Source organism: Emys orbicularis, chromosome 5 (assembly GCF_028017835.1).
Source record: "Emys orbicularis isolate rEmyOrb1 chromosome 5, rEmyOrb1.hap1, whole genome shotgun sequence".
In the NCBI taxonomy this organism is placed as follows: domain Eukaryota; kingdom Metazoa; phylum Chordata; order Testudines; family Emydidae; genus Emys; species Emys orbicularis.
The window spans coordinates 83409768-83430258 of NC_088687.1; the positions used below are offsets into that span (position 1 = coordinate 83409768).

Below are 20491 nucleotides of genomic sequence, written 5' to 3' on the forward strand. Positions count from 1 at the left end.
CAGCGACATTAGGAATCTAACCTGGGGGTTACGTCAAGAAACCAGAAGTGGCGGCATTTGCTTTCTTTGTTTTTTGCCTACATTTGAACATTATGCCTTAGAATGCCAGAATGTTAGTGGCAAAGCACCATAATGCCATGGTAGCACAGCAACAGGAGCATTTTCCACCTTGCAAGTCCAGCAAGATAAGCCTTTATGCTGAACTTTCCATAGCTAATTGAAGTGAGTTGTCGTCACAACTGACCTATGAAGAGCCACCAGATATGTTAGAGGCATCCCATTTCCCATCATGACATCAGTGTATCTTTGTTCACACAGCAGGACAAAATGACATTTCAAGGTTTTACGTAGTAGTACAAGGCAATGTAAATAAGCATAGGAAGTGGATTTTATCTGCTGCTTATGTACAGGAGAAAGCACTGGAGAGCCTTCTCTGTCTCTCGCCGCCTTCAAATACTGACTGACAACATACTGCAGCAAGAACAGACCATTGGGGGGGGGGGGGGTGAGAAGAGGAGGGGGCAGGGGGGAGTGTTGCTGTCAGCTCAGCTGGTGCTTTCCTCTCAGCCAAGGTCTCTCAGGCCATTAGTCACATGCTGAGCCCTACAGCTCCTGCCCACTAGGCTAAAGGTAACTAGCAGACAAGCCATTCAGGGGAGGGAGGGCAGGCGAGTCTGAAATCACACCACTGCACAAAAGGGCAACAAGCAAGACCACAATGTTTGTCTCAGAAACTCACAACTGGCAGTGACATTCATAAATGCCTGTTTCCAGCTCACGCCTCCTACCACAAGAGGAAGAGTCACAATAGGCTTTTAGAGAAAAAAAATGATGTCGTGGAGCAAATACTGTTTTCGGAAGCTGGTAGTTATTTACCCAGATGCTTAAAGCTGTTAAACTTTATTGCATGTTATGAAGTTAGATCAAAGCAAAACTAGAGAATATTTACACCCAATGTGTTTACATAGTATGTTGTAAAAAGAATGAACACCAAATAAAGTAGGTGTTGTGACAAAGTTCCTCCTCTATCTTGGTGGGTCCTGCGCTTATTGGCGGATTTTCTTGCCTCAGAGATTCACCATGTGGGTTGGGGAACAGCCCAGAGACCTTCCCCTCTGGAAGAACCCACAGTCCAGGTCAATTGGGAGGTTTGGGGGGAACCTGGGCCCACCCTCTACTCCACGTTCCAGCCCAGGGCCCTGTGGACTGCAGCTGTCTATAGTGCCTCCTGTAACAGCTGCATGACAGCTACAACTCCCTGGGCTACTTCCCCATGGCCTCCTCCAAACACCTTCCTTATTCTCACCACAGGACCTTCCTCCTGGTGTCTGATAATGCTTGTGCTCCTCAGTCCTCCAGCAGCACACCCTCTCTCTTAGCTCCTTGCACCTCTTGCTCCCAGCTCCTCACACTCGCACCACAAACTGAAGTGAGCTCTTTTTAAAACCCAGGTGCCCTGCTTAGCCTGCCTTAATTGATTCTAGCAGCTTCTTAATTGACTCCAGGTGTCCTAGCCTGCCTGCCTTAACTGGTTCTAGCAGGTTCCTGATTACTCTAATGCAGCCCCTGCTCTGGTCACTCAGGGAACAGAAAACTACTCATCCAGTGACCAGTATATTTGCCCTCTACCAGACTCCTGTACCCCACTGGTCTGGGTCTGTCACAGTGTTTACTAGTATAAAAATAGACATATGAAAACTACACTTAAATTCAGGATGCTAGTAAGATGTGGTTCCCTTTAAAATGAAGATGTTACTGCTACAGAATGGTCCCAGTTTACAGTCTGTTGAAATCTGTTACTGCAATGAGTTACTCAACTAGGCAACAGGAGAGCAGTCTAGCTCACAAGATGTCTACACAAGTGTTTGGAGAAGAATTAGGTTGCCAGAGATTGCAAAAAGTCATAGAAATAGTTCAGGGTTTCACAATACCAATAGGAGAGCCGAGAAGGATGGTCTTGCAATTAGGGCACTGGACTAGGGCTTAGTTCAATTCCTGGTTCTGGAAGGACTGTGACTTATGGGAAGTCACTTAGCTTGTTTCCTCACCTATAGAGTGAGAACACATGCCTTCTTTTCATACTTTGTCTTGTTTTTTAGGCCATAAATGCAGGGCATGGGATTGTCTTACTAATAGGGCCTTTATCTCAGTTATGGCTTCTAGGTGCTATTTAGTACAGAGAAATGCAAGATCTTTAACCTGTATTCTTGAGGGAATTCCTGGATATGTTCAATTTACCCCATCGGTGAAATGAATTAGTAAGTCAGAATAGTTGATGAAGCACTGTCATTGCTTTAAGTTATGCTCTACAGAACTGGAGAGCAGTTTATTTTGTGCAGCATTAAAAACTTATTGATGTTCGATATGGCATATATTTTAGATCAAGGGTAGGTCGGAATTAACAGCTGAGAACACAGTAGTGGAAGTTTGGTAAACAAAGCCCTCAATTTAAAAAGCCGAATTTAGATAGCAAGCTCCACTACAGAATGTGCCTTATTGCTAGTTTTTCTAGCTTCATAGCACTGTCCTCCTATCGGGCATTAGTCTTTCCTCCTACATAGGTGCCACACTTGAAGAGTTAAACACAAATTTAAAATGTAGTAATTAGCATTTTGCCTATTTGACAGGGGGCAATTTGAGCAGCTTTTGGTCTTAAAATAGCCATGAAGTGTCCTACATGTACCCTTAACATAAATGAGTTTTTGTTTAGATGCTGGTCTTCAAGGATAGTGTAATTGTTGAAGAATTTCCCATCTATAATGAACTCTAGAGATATTAGAACTAAATGTATTACTAAGCTATCTAGTGTAAATATTTATAGCCCATTTATGTACAGGAGTTATAGTATAGTCAAGGAGTTAAAGCAGAGAATTGGGGGCAAGAAAGCCCAAGTTTTATTTTTAACTGCTGTTTATTTGCAATGTGACCTACCGTAAGATTATAAATTGACTAAACGAAAGCAAAGGCTGTAAAATGGCTTTGAAGGAGTCCATAATAAATACGATTAGCTTTACTGGTATGCCAAGCATTCTTGCTATGTTCTGGTGGCCTCGTTTTCACTAAAAAATATTGTAGTTCTCACACAAGAGGTCACCCAACTGCTTTGTCTTTACTCAGGAACTAGCTAGAGGTAAAATCCTATTGAATGCCTTTTGTAATGAAGGTAAGGCCACAGAGGCGTAGGAAGAACAGATTGACCAGTGTATAATTCAAATGCCAAAAACTAAGTGAAACAGGAGGATGCAGTACCTCCCACCTACTTCTCTCTGACAATGCCCAGCAGCTCTTTGATTGCCTTGTCTTCACTGCAGAGGCAAATTAAGGGTGCGTGTACACACACACACACACACACACACACAGTCTCAGAGCCTGGGTCAACTGACTCAGCCTGAGCACTGAAACTCAGCAAGGGGGTGTGGCAGAGGCCTCAGAGCCCAGGCTCCACCCAAGCGGGAACATCTACACTTCTATTTTTAGCCCCATAACGCAAGGCCTAGGAGTCCAACTTAGTTGGCCTGGGCACAGAAACTCACTGCTGAAAGGTCTCCCTACCCCACCCCCACGTGTAGACATATCCTTTAGCTCCTGGCCCTTTTCTTCAAGGCCCTATGTCAGCCAAACTTAGGCTCATTGAGATGAGCAAGTCAGCATCTCCATAAGATGCAGGTCTCCCCCTTTTATTGTGACACCTTCCATACAATCCACTCATGTCTGGACCCCACACCCATCCCTAACAGGGCAGGCCTGATCCTCATCTCCAAATCCCTCCTTAAGAACTCTATTCAATTTTTTTCCAGCCCTTAAACAGGCAAGGCAAAAGCTGGCTGATCACTTGCTTTTGTTGCATGCCAGCCTCAAACCTTCATCTGTTTGCTTAGAGATGAGAGCGCCTATCTATTGGTCATCGGCAGGTCTAGCACACTGCTATCAAGGTTAAATTGTGCTGGAAAGTCAGCAAGACCAGGTGACTCATTTAGTAGTACTGCTCTTTTAGCAAGCTGGAGACCTATGTTTGCTTGTTATCCTGATACTATCTGAATTGCAGAGAATGTAATGTGACATGCAGGACACCCGTCAGACATGACAAGAGTAGCGGGCAGCACCATTCCTTGTAGAATGGAAGGCATAGCAGTACACCCTAAAGCAGTGGTTCTCAACCAGGGGTCCAGGGCCCTGTAGGGGGCCTCGAGCAGGTTTCAGGTGGGCCTCCAAGGAGGGCCAGCATTAAACTCACTGGGGCCCAGGGCAGAAAGCCAAAGCACCACCACATGGGGCTGAAGCCCAGGTCCCTGAGCCTCACCACCTGGGGCTAAAGCTGAAGCCTGTAGCAATGTAGTTTTGTGGGGGGCCCCTGTGGCATGGGGGCCCAGGTAATTGCCCTGCTTGATATCCCCTAACTCCAGCCCTGGCTTTTATATGCAGAAAATCAGTTATTGTGGCACAGGTGGGCCATGGAGTTTTTATAGCATGTTGTGGGGACGTCAGAAAGAAAAAAAGATTGATAACCTCTGCCCTAAAGGAAGCAGATTCTCACTCCCTGGAGCATAAGAGCTTGTGATGCTCAAACTGATGAGCATGTAGAGACGCACCAGGAGACAGATTATATATGAAAACTTTAAACTCTCTTGCATAAAGTAGCCAGTATTAAGAAGTTTTTACTGTACCCTGACCAAGATTAGCAGCTAGTTTTGCAGTGGGTTTTTTGGCAGAAAGAAAAGAGGTTAGATCTTTTCTCATGTTACTCTTTTTAAAGAGAGACTCAGTAATATACCGAACTTTAAACAGCATCAATTTCCAAATACTGACATGCAGAGTTGACTTTCCATTTGGGAAAGTGTCCTTCTAAGCTCTTCATATCAGTTCTGTTAAAATCTTGTGCCACCCAGGCAAAGCTCCCTTCTGACACATAAGTAACGAGCACAGCATACAAGACTGATCTTTACAGCAAGGACAGGATCATTTGAGGCAGTAAGCCAAATTGGCAAGATACTGCTATTCGTTGCTCCTCCCACTCATGGTGTACAATCATCTATTTACAGAGGACTAAAAGCTCCCCTATTGTCTATCAGTAACCAGACATCATTCGAGTGCAACGGAAGAAAACAGGAGAGTAGCAGTCAGCTTCTCTATTGCAGAGAGAAAACCCAAGAACCAATAGTTTCTCTCTCCACCCAAAGGCCATGGCTACATTATGAGAGCTTACAGCAGCACAGCTGCATCACTGTAGTGCTGCTAGTGCAGACACTCAGCTGATGGGAGAGCTCTCTCCCGTTGACTTTGTTACTCCAGCTCCTGCTAGCAGGGGCGGCTATGTTGGTGGGAGAAGCTCTCCCACTGACAGTGATATACACACTGGCACTTATGTCACTTGCGGGAGGGGGGAGTGGCTTATTCACACCTGAGCGACATAACTTACACCAATGTAATCTGTAGTGTACACATAGCCAAACATTTAGATTTAGCAAGACAGCTAGCAAAGGGGTTGAGAGAGTCTCGCACTAAAGAAAGTTTCAGTGACTAGTACTATGGAAACTTGCTCTAGTTTGATTGCCATTGCTGCCTCCTACAAAATGAGTGACATCTGCTAAGATTTCCCCTCTCCCATCATTTGGAAAGTGGCCTGAGCCCTCAAAGTTACCAGACTATGCTTACGTCTGAGTGGGCCATTCCTATTACATTAAGTGTACTGCGAGGCACCTGGATTGCCATCAATTCATTAGAATTTCCTCCCCTTTTACTGCTGCATGTTGCTGTACATAATTACCAGGGGATCTTCTTGTAGTACCCAAGTCTAAAAGCCTGAATGGGGAAGAGACCCAGTCTAGAACCTCATTCCAGCCAAGTATGAAACCACAGCACAGGAGAGGGTGCTGCTGCAGAAACGGATACCCACTTGAGAGATGGTTCTTCTAATATGAAGCAGACAGATTTAAGTTTAGTCTAGGTAATTTATCTAGCACTTATGAAAGCAAGTTTTCCTGAACTTCTCCTCCCACCCAGGCAGAGGTCTGGTCTATACAGAGAAGTTACCAGCTAACACAGCTACATTAGTCAGGTGTGTGAAAAATCCACACCATCTGACATAGCTATACCAACCTAGCCCCCAGTGTAGATGCACCTATGCCAATGGAAGGGTGCTTCCATCCACATAGCTACCGCTGTTTGGAAAGGTGGTGTTCCTACACCAACAGGAAAACCCCCTCCATTGCTGTAGGCCGTCTTCTACAGGATGCTGCCAGCCATAGCTCCAGCAACGTAGCTATGCTGGTATAGTCTTCATAGTTTAGACATACCCCTAGTAAAGGCTGATCAACTTACATTGGTAGCCCGTGGCCTCGAAGGGCTTAAACAAAAAACAGCAACAAGAGCTAAAGGAAGCCCAGCCACCCTCACACAAGCAACAGGGAAAGCAGAAGGCATAGAAGCTGCTGTACTGCTCCATGCCATTAGAGCTAGTGCCGCTGTTTTCAGTCTGTGGACCAAAAGGTGAGAGGCAGAGAGACAGAAAGAGCTTTCAGTTCCAGGGCACAGAAAATAAAGTTTCAGATCCCAGAAAAGGGCATTCTGTTTTTCTGATCAATCCAAAGTATGTGAGTACCCCCACCTACAGGTCAAAACCCAGAAGTGTTATAGTTATCATAGAAGCCCACAGTTTAGCACCTTCACAGTGTGTCAAATGCAGGGCCGAACTTGTTAGTTGAATTCTGTTCAGTCAGTTTTCAGTCCAAGAATGCTATGATGAGGGTCCACAGACCAGAGGTTGAATTTCCAAAAGGGTCTGGCACCTCCATTTGAAAAATGTTAGGGGTCTGCAAATGAAAAAGGGTTGAAACCCATTGTGCTAGTGTAAACTTCCCAAGACTAGTTATACTGATTCTACAGCCAGATTCTTCTAGTGATCTAGGGTTGCTACACTGTACCTGAAAATCTGGTCCGTCAGTCTCATATGGCCTTCCGAGGCCTTGTCTACACTAAATGGAAAAGTCAATCTAAGCTACGCAATTTGAGTTACGCGAATAGTGTAACTCAAACTGATGTAGCTTAGATCTACTTACTGCAGGGTCCACACTGCACGATGTCTAAGGGAAACACTCTGATAGACTCCCCTTACGCTTCTTGATCTGGTAGAGTACAGGAGTCGATGGGAGAGCGATCAGCGGTCAATTTAGCGGGTCTTCACTAGACCCGCTACATTGAACACTGATGCATTGATCGCCACAGTGTCAATCCTCTGGAAAGTGTAGACAAGCCCTGAGTGTTCCTAATAAAGTCTAAACCTGCCCTTGCAGCAGAGTGAATTTGATCAAGCACTTAAGATAATTTTCTCTTTCTACCCTGCAAACGGCAAGCACATTGAGCATTAGAGCATTTCTCAGCAGTCTTTATACAGCAGCACATCTAGGAAGTACATTCTAGGTGGGCACTCAATTCTGCCCTCAAATGTATGGCTAATTCCTTTAGAAGTTAATGGGAACAGCAGCTGTATTTTATAGTCAGAATAGTGTCCAAAAGGTAACTTGAGGGCATACTGAATTGAACATTAAGTTCTCGAGTCTGACAGTATAGCACTACATGACAAGACTCTGCCCAATCATCTTTTAAGAGTTAGATTATTGGAGGTGAAGCTGGGTAGCACCACATATTAAGATTGTGTAACTTATTATAACCAGTTGCTTTAATATTTAGACTGAGACCTACCCACTTCTGGATATATTGGACCACTCAATTGTTCTCACCTCCATAATCAGTAGGAAGCTAATTGTGAGTGCTTGCGCTGTCTCAGAAGTGAGGTTTAAGCCTATCATTCAAATTAGAATCAGCACATCTACAACTTTCTACTGAAGTGTGCAGCAACACCCCAGCTTCTCTGTTTGCAGTAGGTTCATTCACAAAAAGCACCCAAGATGGGCATCATTCTGCAGAAGCTTATTGCTGGTCATACACAGAAGCACTTTCCCGGTGTCATGAGCAGCATAACTGACAAAATCATGTTATTTTACTCATTCTGATAGTTCCAGGAAAATCCTGCTTGGTATGCATGTAAAGTCATCATATACCTTCTGAATGATGAAAGAAAGACAATGCAAGAATTAGCTTCTTATTCACAGTCACCCGCAATCTCAGAAAGGTTAAGAAAGTGTCAGGCAAGTTCAATTTAGATCATGTCACAAGGAACTAGCGTCCAGGCATTTAAACTCCAATCCTTAGAATAAAGTCACAATGCAACAGATAAATAGATACTGCTAAAGCATTCAAGATTAGAACAAGGAGCTCAATAAGTACCTTATAGGAAGTGACTGGGTTCACAACCCTTACTCTCACTCCTTGAATAGAATTACAAGAATCAGGTCTACAAATTCCCTCTTTATGTAAAAGAACTCAATGAGTCCCTTGTCCCAGGACTAAGGGCATGTCTTCACTAGCAACGTTAAAGCGCTGCTGCGACAGCGCTTTAACACGGCTCTGTAGTTGCGGCACCAGCTATTAAAAAACCCACCTCTACAAGGGGAATAGGTCCCAGTGCTGGTGCACTGTCTACACTGGCATTTTACAGCGCTGAAATGTACTGCGCTTGGAGGGGTGTTTTTCCACACCCCTGAGCGAGAAAGTTGCAGCACTGTAAAGTGCCTAAGACACTATACTGCAGTTCCTTTTAAATCACCTGCAACAAGTGTAAAAGTAGTTTGCATTAAGCCAGAAGAAATTCCTTTCCACTAATCTATTGCTACAGCTTAACATGCAGATGCCAAAAACTTATTGTGGGAGCAATGTGATTTAAGAAAAAAAAATACATTAGCTAAGATGTTCAAGGATGCAACCCAATGTTCTTGGTGTCCCTAGCCTCTGACTGTCAGAAGCTGGGTGTGGAGAAGAGGGAATGATCACTCAATAATTGCCCATTCTGTTCATTTCCGCCAAAGTACCTGGCATTGGCAATAGTCACTGTCAGAAGACAGGATACTGGGCTAGATGGACCATTGGTCTGACCCCTCATGGCCATTCTTATGTTAAGGGTTCTGGACTTAAGGACTGCAGCTCATGCAGAAAGAGCCTAAATGCTTTGTCCTGCAAGCCTCTCTCTCTCTCCTACACAGGACTGTGTGGAAGTGTTCGCAGAACAGGGCCTTAAGCTATCAGAAGTGATCAATCTATTGGGAAAATCAGTCACCAAGAGTGTCTTGGCTCCAAGTATAATTTTTTTTGCTTTCTGGTAAGGAACCTATTTTCATTCAGTGATAGACAAGCTCTAGTACAGGTGGCTTATGAGGGAAAAAAAAACCACCCACATACATCTAGTAGGCTTTTTTTTTTTTAAACTTCAATTAAAAGGACCATCGCTTGTCATTTGAAGACAAACTGACACCCATCGTTTAATGTAGCAACTAAGGGTATAGTATTTAGTGTTGTGAAGTGAACCAATTTTGACAGGTCAGGCTGGGTTGGAAAACTGCAAGCTCCTTCCCCTCCCTGCCTTAGAGGAGTAGTCTAAAGAAGTGATCAGGGCAGTGCAGCAGGGCATAAGTTTTTCCCACAGCATGGACCATGTCTTAGGGAAATTCTCATGGAACACCTCTCCCATTCGTAACTGGGCATATCACTTCCTCTCCCATTTGAGATTGCATAACATGCTTGTGGGAGCTATAGCAATCAGTTACATGCAACATACAAAGAAAATTTTTCATTTGTTTGGACTACATTTTAGAAATTAGAACATGGCAGCCAGCCAGAGGCCCATGGACCTAGATTCAAACAATATAGCTTAATTGGCCAGAATGCTTGCTTGTAGAACACAGGTAGAGAAAATAAAGTTTAAGAAACAGACTAGCGAAGAATTAGTAGAGCCAGCCACATGCTTCACTGAAGTGTACTTATGAGCAGGGACAGAAAAATCCATTAAGTGCTAGCACCGATTTTAGCCCAATACTATCATACGCTCTTGATATTAGTTATCTACTATCCATGGCAATCTCATTAGGGTGTCCACTGATTGTTAGTCATTAAACACTCCAATTAGTTTATAATATGAAACACATCAATTCCCACACAACCCACCCCAAAAAAACAAAACAAAATCCACACAGCAAAGTTTGCGGTTTTCCAATGCTGGAAGTAGTTTACAAAGGAGATGAAGGTGTCCCACAATAACAGCACACATTCCCTAGGAGCAGAGTTTTAAAGTGAAATTTTTCCACTTAGTAATTCATACCTTGTGATGTAACCAGATAGGTAGACTTAAGTTTATTCAAAAGCAGAAAATTTGCTTAAGATGACTCCCTTTTGAAGGACTAGTTTTGTTTTGCAGTAATATCAATCTTGCTTCCAGGACAGATACAAAACCCAGCAACTTTTTGCTTTATGAAATTTATGACCCAGATCCAACCTAACATTTGTTGGTTTATAGTTGCAAAATAAGTTCCAAATGCACAAGTTTAACATTTTTAGATTTAGTTTATTCACTGCACTTGTCAAGGAATACTCATTCACGTTGTTTGCTCATACTCTTGAGTGTGTGCTTTTTTCCCCCCCCCACATATGGAGATATACCTATCTCATAGAACTGGAACAGACCTTGAAAGATCATAGAGTCCAGTCCCCTGCCTTCACAGCAGGACCAAGTACGGTCCCTGACAGATTTTTTTTTTTTGCCCCAGATCCCTAAATGGCCCCCTACTGTTACTAATTAAATAGTAAGCTTTATTTTTTCCCCAACCAGACAGGGTCTGAACATTTCCTTAATTGAGAATAAGCATGTGCTGCTTTTCAGAGAGTGAGAAGTCATGACAACTCTGGCAGTTGACACTTGCAAGGCAAACAGCACAGCTCTAGACAGAGCCACATTATATGCTTAATTGGAACATTAAAAGAAGCTATTTGGACAACCTGTACTATTAAGTATCAGAGGGGTAGCCGTGTTAGTCTGAATCTGTAAAAAGCAACAGAGGGTCCTGTTGCGTCTGATGAAGTGGGCATTCACCCACGAAAGCTTATGCTCCAATACTTCTGTTAGTCTTAAAGGTGCCACAGGACCCTCTGTTGCTGTACTATTATTGTTTGCAAGAAGAGGTTTTTTTAAGTGTGCCTGTGTACTTGATGCACTCCTTGGAACCTTAAGCATATCAGGGTCCAGAATTTCTTGCCAAGCCACTTCAAGAGTATGCCCCCAGCCAGATTACAAATATATTAACATTAGTTAACTGGTTAAGAACAGGTTTAGAGACTGCTTTGCCTGAACCGTGTAAGCCAGGGGAAAGCTTGCTAAAGCCATTTTCGAACAGTTTTCCAAACTAGGTATGGAAAAGTAGATAGGGCTTGATAAGGCAGTTACTTTAGACATTAACCTTTCCTATCATAGGATCCAACCACTGCATCTTGGACTCTACCCTGCACCAGACGCGTATGTTGCAGACACCCCTTTGGACCCAATTCTCCAAATGTGTGATCGCCCATAGGTTCTCCTTTGAAATTCAGTAAATACAGCTTTGAGTGCTGTGATTACACATTCTTATTGAACACTGACATTTGAAGATATTTTGTTTGTCCTTTAAAAACAAAGGAACAAAAACAGTCCTACAAGAAGTTATTCTACATTAACCAAACTTAGTAGCCCTTAAGAATTAATAAACCATAATGAGAGATTTCTGAAAAGGGTAGAGTGTTTAAAAACTAGTGGTTTCAACTTAATATGAAGCCTTTAAAAAGCTAATTTTCCTTATTCTGTATTAAGAGACTGTACCTTTGACTGTTTATAATGAATACTGTACAAGTTCATACATCACACATAAGGGACACTCTGGTTCAAGTGTTAAATTCTTAGCTGTATTATTGGTAGCGTTATTAAAACCATTTTAAAAAGGCATCTAGTTACATTTAAGAAAGTAAATAGCATGATAAAGGTATCAGTTGTTTTAGCTTGCACACAGAGGTCCTGAGAGTTACATCAACTTAAAGATGAATCAGAGTCAGGCCCCGATATTAGAGTAGTCAGTTTCACTTTCTGGCTCTAATACATTAGAGCAGTGGCTCTCAACCTATATGCAGCCCACAATGTGTTACCTGGGCCATAGGTTGAAAACCACAGCCCGCCTCCCCCACCGACTCCTATGTCCAACGCCTCCCGCCCAGAGACCCCTCCACAAAGCGAGGCCAGGAGTGGAGCCCTGGGTGGCGGGCCCTGCGGCAGGGACACTGGACCCCACCAGACCCTCGGTGGGGCCAGCAGCCCCGGACTCCGCACTGCGGGGCCAGCCCATAACCCCAACCCCACCACACCCTGCGGGGCCCACCAGGCAGCCCATGGCCTTCAGCACACAGTTGGGCTGCAGCTGTGTGCTAATTGGGCCACATGTTGAGAACCACCGCATTACAGTAACACCACAACATTTGGACTATAGACCCTTCAGAAAAAGATGTGTTTAAACAGTTTCTCAACCAACATTTAACAAAGAAAGGCATTAGTCCAAGAGCTTTCAGCTTTAATTACAAAACTTCAAGCCAGTTTGACCTGACAGAATCCCTTTGGAGTAGAGTTTCTATTCAGTCATTGAAAGGAGGGAGAACTAGACCTGCAGAAACAAATGCCACTTAGTCTGATGAAAAAGAACTTCAGTTTACATGGTTTAGGTCTAATGCTTTCCTTAGCTTTAACACAAGAACAGCCTCAGATTGGATTTGAAACCCTGCATGGGACCTCTGATCATGTATCACTGTTGTTGTATACAAGACCCAAAGAAACAAAACTGGCCAGTCCAGTTTTTACTTAACTGAAGAGGCACAGATGTCTGAGGAGCACACTTCAGTAACATATTAATGTTACAATGCTTAGAGGGTTAATTCCAGTGTTCCTTTAAACAAGGGAAGTCTCACATAACTATAACCCCAGTAGTACAATACAGCATAGCACTGATCTGTACAAGTCTACCATTTCTTAGCACTAAGCAGAGGTTGTTTAATTAGATGTGACTTCTGAGATCCCAATTCAGCAGGATCACTAGGCAGTTTTCACTAAACTCACCACCACACCTGGCCCTATACACCTCTACCTCAATATAACGCTGTCCTCAGGAGCCAAAAAAAAAAAATCTTACTGCGTTATAGGTGAAACCGCATTATATCGAACTTGGTTTGATCTGCCACAGTGCGCAGCCCCACCCCCCCAGAGCGCTGCTTTACCGTGTTATATCAGGTCACGTTGTATCAGGGTAGAGGTGTATCTGTAGCTTCTATTATAGAAGTTCAGCAGTTCACCCTCTAGAACAGCATTTCTCAACCTTTTTGATACCAGGGACTAGCTTGCTGCCTTCCTGAACTGTGTCAGGGAGATCCCAGGGACTTGCACTGGTCCACAGACCAGTTGTTGAGAAACACTGCTCTAGAAAACTAGACCCAAGTCCCCTCCCACAAGACTTGTGCTCTTTTGTTCACACTAATGCAGGTTTTGCTTGTGGAGTGCATGCTCTTGTGGTGCATAGCACAACATGAACTGTCCTGCAGTGAATCCATGAAGCCAAGAGTACAGAGCCTGTTTTCACAGTCACCACGCAGAGACACAGGGATTGAGGGTTTTGCCAGCCCATCAGCCTCCCGTATTGGCGCATCCCTAACGCACGGAAATGGAGAGGAGGCTTTCAAGCCATCTGATCAGCCACAGCAGCTTCAGGCTGAGGCCCCTGCCAGACCCCCAGCTTCCTGGTGTGCCGGACAGCCCACTCCCCTCCCGGCACCCGGCGGGCTGGACACAGACAGCGGCGTGTCACCGAGAGCGATCAGCCGCGGAGCACCCAAGAGGCCCCGGGCAGGAGACAGAACAACCGCAGCCCCGGGGGCTCCGCCGGCCCCTCGTTGGCGTGCTGCGGGAGGGCAGAGGACGGAGCAGGCATCGCCCCATTGCGCCTCCGCGGCCCGGGAGGAGCCCAGGCGGCAGCTCGCTCGCCCCACAGAGCGGAGCCCCCTCCCCAAACACCCCTACAGGGAGCAACGCGCCCGCGGCGCCCCCGCCTCACTCACCTCCCGGCCTAGCAGCTGCAGCACTGACGACCAGCCCCCTCCACACTGACAGTGCAACGCCGGCGCCCGGCCCGCCCTATTTAAGCCGCCCCCACAAGCCGCCGCCGGAGCGGCGTAGTGCGTGTGCGCCGCGCCCGCCCCTCTCTGCCCCCGGAGCGGGCGGGCGCTAGGGCTGCGGGGTAGCCGAGCCGCCGCGGGCCAATAGCGAGGCAGCAGGGCCTGGCCGAAGGCAAGTAAACAGCGAGAGCAGGGTGGCGGAGTGGGGGCACAAAGACCCAGATCCAGTCCCGGGCCCAGCAGCGTCCTCCACAGAGCTAGCCCAGCTCCCAGTGCTTCCCGGAATTAAACGGGACCCCAGGCGGCGTTAGAGATGGGCCAAGATCTGTTTGCTCAGGTCCAGAGTTAACGGGCAGCGAGAGAGGAAAAAGGAAGAGGTATGGGGGAGGGAGAGAATGCATATGTGCAGCTGAGCTTTGAAAATGGAGGGTGGAGGAGACAGACAAAAAGCTATTCCAGAAACAGGGAGTTGCAAAGAAGGCTCTTGTTCCAACGGCGGGGAAACGGGGTGAAGAGATCTAAAAGGGACAAACCAGTGTCACTCGTCATCAGTCCAGATACATAACTGTCTCTGAGGTTTCTTCTCCTCTGCCCAAGTACACATCATATCCACAAATCTGGGTTCACGGTTTCACAGCTCCTAACTGGACCATAGCTGGGGAGGTCTGTTTGTATGACTAACAGCGCCCTACTTCCCCCAAACAGTGATTCACTTTCCCTCTCACCTTTGTAACTTTATAGACACTTTTAGGTCAGTATAATCTATGTTACATTAGTATAGTAAACAGACTAATATTTATATTAGGAAAGGAAGATGTCTGGGAAAATAATACCAAAAATACAGAAGCAGGTCACACTTTAATGAGCAGAAAGGATTTTTTGTAAATCCAGTCAAATTTGCACAGAAAGAACAGAAATGTGATAGTGACTGTTAAGAAGGTTAAACATGGGATTAAAGACTGAAACCATAGTGACCAATGTCATGTGCATTTTTCTCCATTGTTAGGTTTTACAAACAAGCATCAAGTAATTAGTACATAAATTGTTCCCTGGCGGTGCAAGTGTAAGACCGCTGTAAAAATCCACCATCATTTCATCCACGTCTTTAGTCAGAGTGGTTGGAAAATAAGGGCCTGGTTTTACAAAGTACTCAAAGCGTCCTCTGTGGGAGCTGAGAGAGATCAGCCACACAGGAGACACTCAGCATCTCACAGATAAAGAAATTGAGGTAAAGATTATAAATGGAGTTTATCAGACATCTAGATTTGTTTCTGGAGGAGTCCATAAAGTTGCCATCCATGGTGGATTTTCTTGTATTATTCAGACTTCCTGAAGATAAACACATGCCAGTGGTTACAGGATATTCATGGATTCCAAATTCACTTTCACAGCTTGCAAAACTTCATCATCTCGCAATAAAGAATCACAATGTGATAACATTTGTATGCAGTTATGGCATTTTAAGCATTGTAATCTGTCATACTGATGCCAAGTCACAATACCACAATGTAAACCTCACAATATCATAAGGGACAAGTTATAGAGAGGAACTGATAAGGATACTATTTACTATTACTTATACAGCATCAACATACTGATGACACGTAGCTGTTGAACTACACCATTAAATATGGTTGTGATGACCATGCACTTCAGATTAACACGGCAAGGAATCGGTTTGGAGTCTGGTACTATGTAAATAGATCAGCCTAGAGGCTTGGATTCATATCTGGTTTAGTTGATGTGGGAGAGTGATGTAGAGGAGCCCTGCCTAAGCCTTCTGATCCCACTGGTAAATGAACATTGAAACCCTGTGATTCAGGTGGAAAGCAAACAGATCTATCATTAGGAGACTGAATTCCTTTATCAGGAGATGTAACACATCCCAGTGTAGATTCCCATTCTGGATGATCTAATTTTTGCCTGCTGAGCCAGTCGACTGTAACTTTCATTTTTCCCTTGGATGTGAATGGAGTGCATTTAATTGCACATTTTCTGCTCTCCAAGTCATCAGGAGGCGAGCTTCTCCTTGAAGAACTATAGATATTGTTCCCCCTTGTGTATTCACATATGACCTGACTGAGAATTTGTCTGGCATAATCAGCACACGAGGGGAGTCTAGATATGGGAGAAGAGCCTTGAGACCATATTGGATTGCCCTGACCTCTCTCCAGGTTATGCTGTGCTTGTTCACCTTGTTTGGATCAGATCTCTTGGACATTCAAGAGATTGTATTCAATCCCACATGGACACCCATGTCTCCATGCTTGCATCTGTGGTGATAACTGTCCTGACTAGTTCACCTATTGGAAAGCCTGACTTGAATCTCCTTAGACTCATCCACCATCTGAATGACTTGAGAATCCTCCTGGGGAGACACAAGAGGAAGCTCTGTAGCAACCTCATGCAAGCACAGGCTCACACAAGAGGACACTGACCCCAGAATTGACACAGGTGAATAATGGGTACTTCCCTTGAAAGGCAGACTGTTTGAATAAGATTCCTCAGCTTCTCCTGTTTTTCCTGCAAAAAAAACCTTTGTAGAGGACAGTGCCCATCTCCACTCTGAGATGGGGAATCTGCTGAGATGGTGTTAACTGACTTTGTCCCAAACCATAGCTTGGCAGCATCCTTATCACCTGAGTGGTGCCATCTATGATTTTGACCCTGGATGAGGCTCGATAAGGAGATTACACAGGAAATGGTATACATGGACCCTTCCTGTCTGAAAGCAGCTATTAGTAGTATCAGTACTTGTGGTGCAGTTGCTAAACCAAAGGGTAAGGACCTGCACTGGTAGTGTTGTGTTTCAAGAACAAAGCACAGGAAGCATTTGTGAGACTGTCAAATTAGGATCTGGAAAGAGTCATCCTTCAAATCTATTGATGTCATACAGTCCCCTTTGATGATGGCAGCTAGTGAGGATGTTAAGGTCTCCATCTTGAATTTTGATTTCTTCATGGATCTGTTGTAATACTTGAAGTAGAGAACTGCTCTGTAGCCTTATGGCTTTTTTGGGGACCTGGGGGCAGGAGGAACTAGGAACAATATGGAATATCGGCCTCATTTCCTCCGTATTGCTCTCATTTGTAGGAGATCTAGGATGGCTGTCTGCAGAGCCAAACTCCTCCTGTTCCTCAAGGAGCAACACTTAATTTTACATGTTGTACCCCAGGATGTTGTCATGTTGTACTTCATGAGGGGGAACCTGGTACTGAGGATTATCTCCCATATGCACACTATGAGGGTGAGTCAGGAACCATGCACTGAGGAATACCTGCCCAGCTGCAATCTGCAGATTTCTGTGGCTTGAGGGAAACAATTTCCCTCTGTTCCTCTGAGAGCACCTCCTAGAGGACTCCCCTGAATCAGTCTTCAAAAAGATAAATGGGAGCAGAGAGGGCTCTTTTTGTTTCCTTAGAGCTTTTTATTGGGGTGTCACAGGGGTCTGAATGTCCGTTTCTTAACTCTTCATTGACCCTCCTTCTCCTGCTCAGATGGGAAGAGAAAGTTCAGACTGAGAGTCCTCTGGGGAGATGAGGGGAACTTTGTGATTACTCTTTCAAGCAGCTTTCTCACCCCGAGAAAGGGGGAGATGTCATACTGGAGCTTGTGCTGGACTGGGTCTGAAGTGGGCTTTCTAGGCTCCCACAGTTTGTTCAAGGAAGATTCCTGGATGCGGCCTGGGCACAGGCTGACCCCATCCCAGGAGCACCAAGGCTCCAACCCAGGAGGTTCAACAGGAGTCTTTAGCCCACTTACTGCACTGGGAAACAGCACTTAGCTGATACTGCTGGCAATCAGTGGCTCAGGGAGTAGCCCTGAGCCACTGAAAGACTAGTTGGGTGGGGGAGGAGGGGTGCTGTGTAATGGAGGGAGAGGCTGTGCACAAAGGTCCCTTACCAGACTCTCCTTAGTTTACTCTAGGCCCCTGTCCGTAGCTCCCTGTCACTGCAGCAGCTGCAGAAGAGGGGCTGGGGAGCTGCTCTGCAGTCAACAGTTGGTGCTGTAAGCACAGGCATTAGCAGATGGGCAGGAAGCTTCCCTGGCCTTTTGATACTGTGCTTCACTCCCACACACCCCTGCATGGGGGAGCCATTGCTCTCAGGACTGCCTCCTGTGCTGTGCCAGCCCGTGGGTGCTAAGGTGCTGCCAATTGCTTCTTGGGAGCTCTCTTGCTCTGGAAGGGAAGTGGGCTCAAGTGCCTGAGCATTTGAGGTGGCCTGGGTCTCCCCAGAAGAACAGGCACAGATCCCCAGCGAGTCAGCCACTCAATTCACAGGGAGGTGCAGGAGATGCAGCATCTGGCTTTCCCTCTTCTTAGTCTTCTCCACCAAACCACTCTGTATGGGTGAGCAGGGGGCACGGAGAGTCCCAGTGACCAAAGGGATTCCCTTTCTCCCCACTGCTGATAAAGACAGACCTTGACAGCCTGATAATTTTAAACCATTTTTTCCCCCTTCTTTAAGTTTGCTCTGCAGCAGGCAGAAGCTGGTCTGCAAGCGTGAAAATGATGAGGCAAATGAAAAACTGGCAGTTTCTCAGAGAAATACCTCTTACCTCTCCTGCCAGTGACTGACAGACAGGTTTGGTCTGCCTCCAAGTTTACTAGAGCAGATACCCAATGTAAAAGATTTGTGGACCTCGCTACAAATGAGAGAGGGAGTAAAATAATTTAGCATCGTCCTTTGAAAATGGAAATTTTGTGGAGGAGAACAGTCTGTTACCTACTGTCAAACTTTGTAAAGGAACCATACTTAATGACAGTTCCCAATCCAAAACGTTACATGTTCTGTCTGCATTCTGGAGCACTATGGAAAGTATGTGATAGCTGGAGGAACTGTGAGTGAGCCAGAGTTATTTTAATGATCTTTGTTACAAGATCATTGTTACAGCTTTGCTTTGCTTTATCTGCATACTTGAGCAGCCCACTGAATTTGGGAAACTTCAGCCTAAATTTTATGAAGTCATACTATGTGTGTATATTGTAGATTGCCATGGCTTTTCTAGTCTTTTCTAGTCTTGTGTGCACTGTGTTTCATGGGTGTTGTCAGGGTTTTTACCTGAGACTGGTTTGGGGTTAAGGCCCATCTTAAATGTTTTCCTTACATACATATCTGTAATCTTTTACAAGATGCTGGAAGGACTTCTCTTTGTAGAGACTACAAATCTATCTTGAGGCTTACAATTGTATTATGAGGATGTGTGGTGATTTGAAAAATATTTCCTAGGAATTACTTCTATAGCATAATAAATAGATAGCCCCTTGCTCCTCTGTGTGTTACCTTGTCACTTCACTGACTTTCATGTTATGTGGTTCATAGATTTATAGATTTTATGGCCAGAAGGGACCATTAGGTTCATCTAGTGCAGGGGTCGGCAACATTTGGCACGCGGCTCGCCAGGGTAAGCACCCTAGCGGGCCGGGCCAGTTTATTTACCTGCTGACGCGGCAGGTTCAGCCGATCGCGGCCCCCACTGGCCGCGGTTCGCCGTCCCGGGCCAATGGCAGCAGCGAGAAGCGGCGCGGGTGAGGGATGTGCTGGCCACGGCTTCCCGCCGCCCCCATTGGCCCGGGACGGCGAACCACGGCGAGTGGGGGCCGCGATCGGCCGAACCTGCCGTGTCAGCAGGTAAATAAACTGGCCCGGCCCGCCAGGGTGCTTACCCTGGCGAGCTGCGTGCCAAACGTTGCCGACCCCTGATCTAGTGTGACCTCCTGTATAACACAGGATACAGAATTTCACCAAGTGATTCCTGCATCAAGCCTATAACTTCTGGTTGAGCTAGAACATATCTTTTAGAAAGACATCCAATCTCAATGTAAAGACTTTAAGTGACAGAGAATTACTCCATCACAGAAATGTGCGCTTTTTTCCTAGTCTGAATTTATCTAACTTCATCTTCCAGCCATTGGAACTTGTTATAATTTTGTCTGCTGAATTAAAGAGCCCTCCAGTATCAGAAATCTTCTCCACATATAGGTACTTACCGGCCATTATCAATTCAACTCTTAACCTTCTCTTTGATAAACTAAATAGATTGAGCTCTTTTAGTCTCCCACTACAAAGTAGGTTTTTGAAATCTCAAATCTCAAACTCTCAAATCAATCATCACTTCCAGTTTGACAACATCTTTTTTTAAAGTATGGACATCAGAACTGGATACAGAATTCCAAGAATAGTCTCACTTATGCGTTAAACGGTGGTAATATCCCACCCTACTTCCACTCAATATTCCCTTACTTAAATCCATGGATTGTATTTGCTCTCTGAAGTTGGCCTTGATCGGGGGGTTGGGTACTGAGGAGAAGGGGAACATAGCTGGCTTTGTTGTACTAAAATAATGTGGTGGAGATAAAATACGTGGAAACAGGAAGGAAGGAGATTCTTCCTGACTGTAAATACAGCAAGCTAGGGCCTTGGCTACA

The 20491-nt window shown here is 45.2% G+C and overlaps 1 protein-coding gene across 1 annotated transcript in view; it reads right to left on the reverse strand.

The window, feature by feature from the left end:
• The window catches only part of ACSL1 (acyl-CoA synthetase long chain family member 1), a 57533-nt gene extending 43464 nt beyond the window's left edge, over window positions 1-14069 (reverse strand). The window contains exon 1 of the mRNA XM_065405332.1: window positions 14005-14069. The gene's annotated coding sequence lies outside the window, so the exon portion shown is untranslated. The remainder of the gene's footprint in view (window positions 1-14004) is intronic.
• Window positions 14070-20491: the final 6422 nt, after the last annotated feature.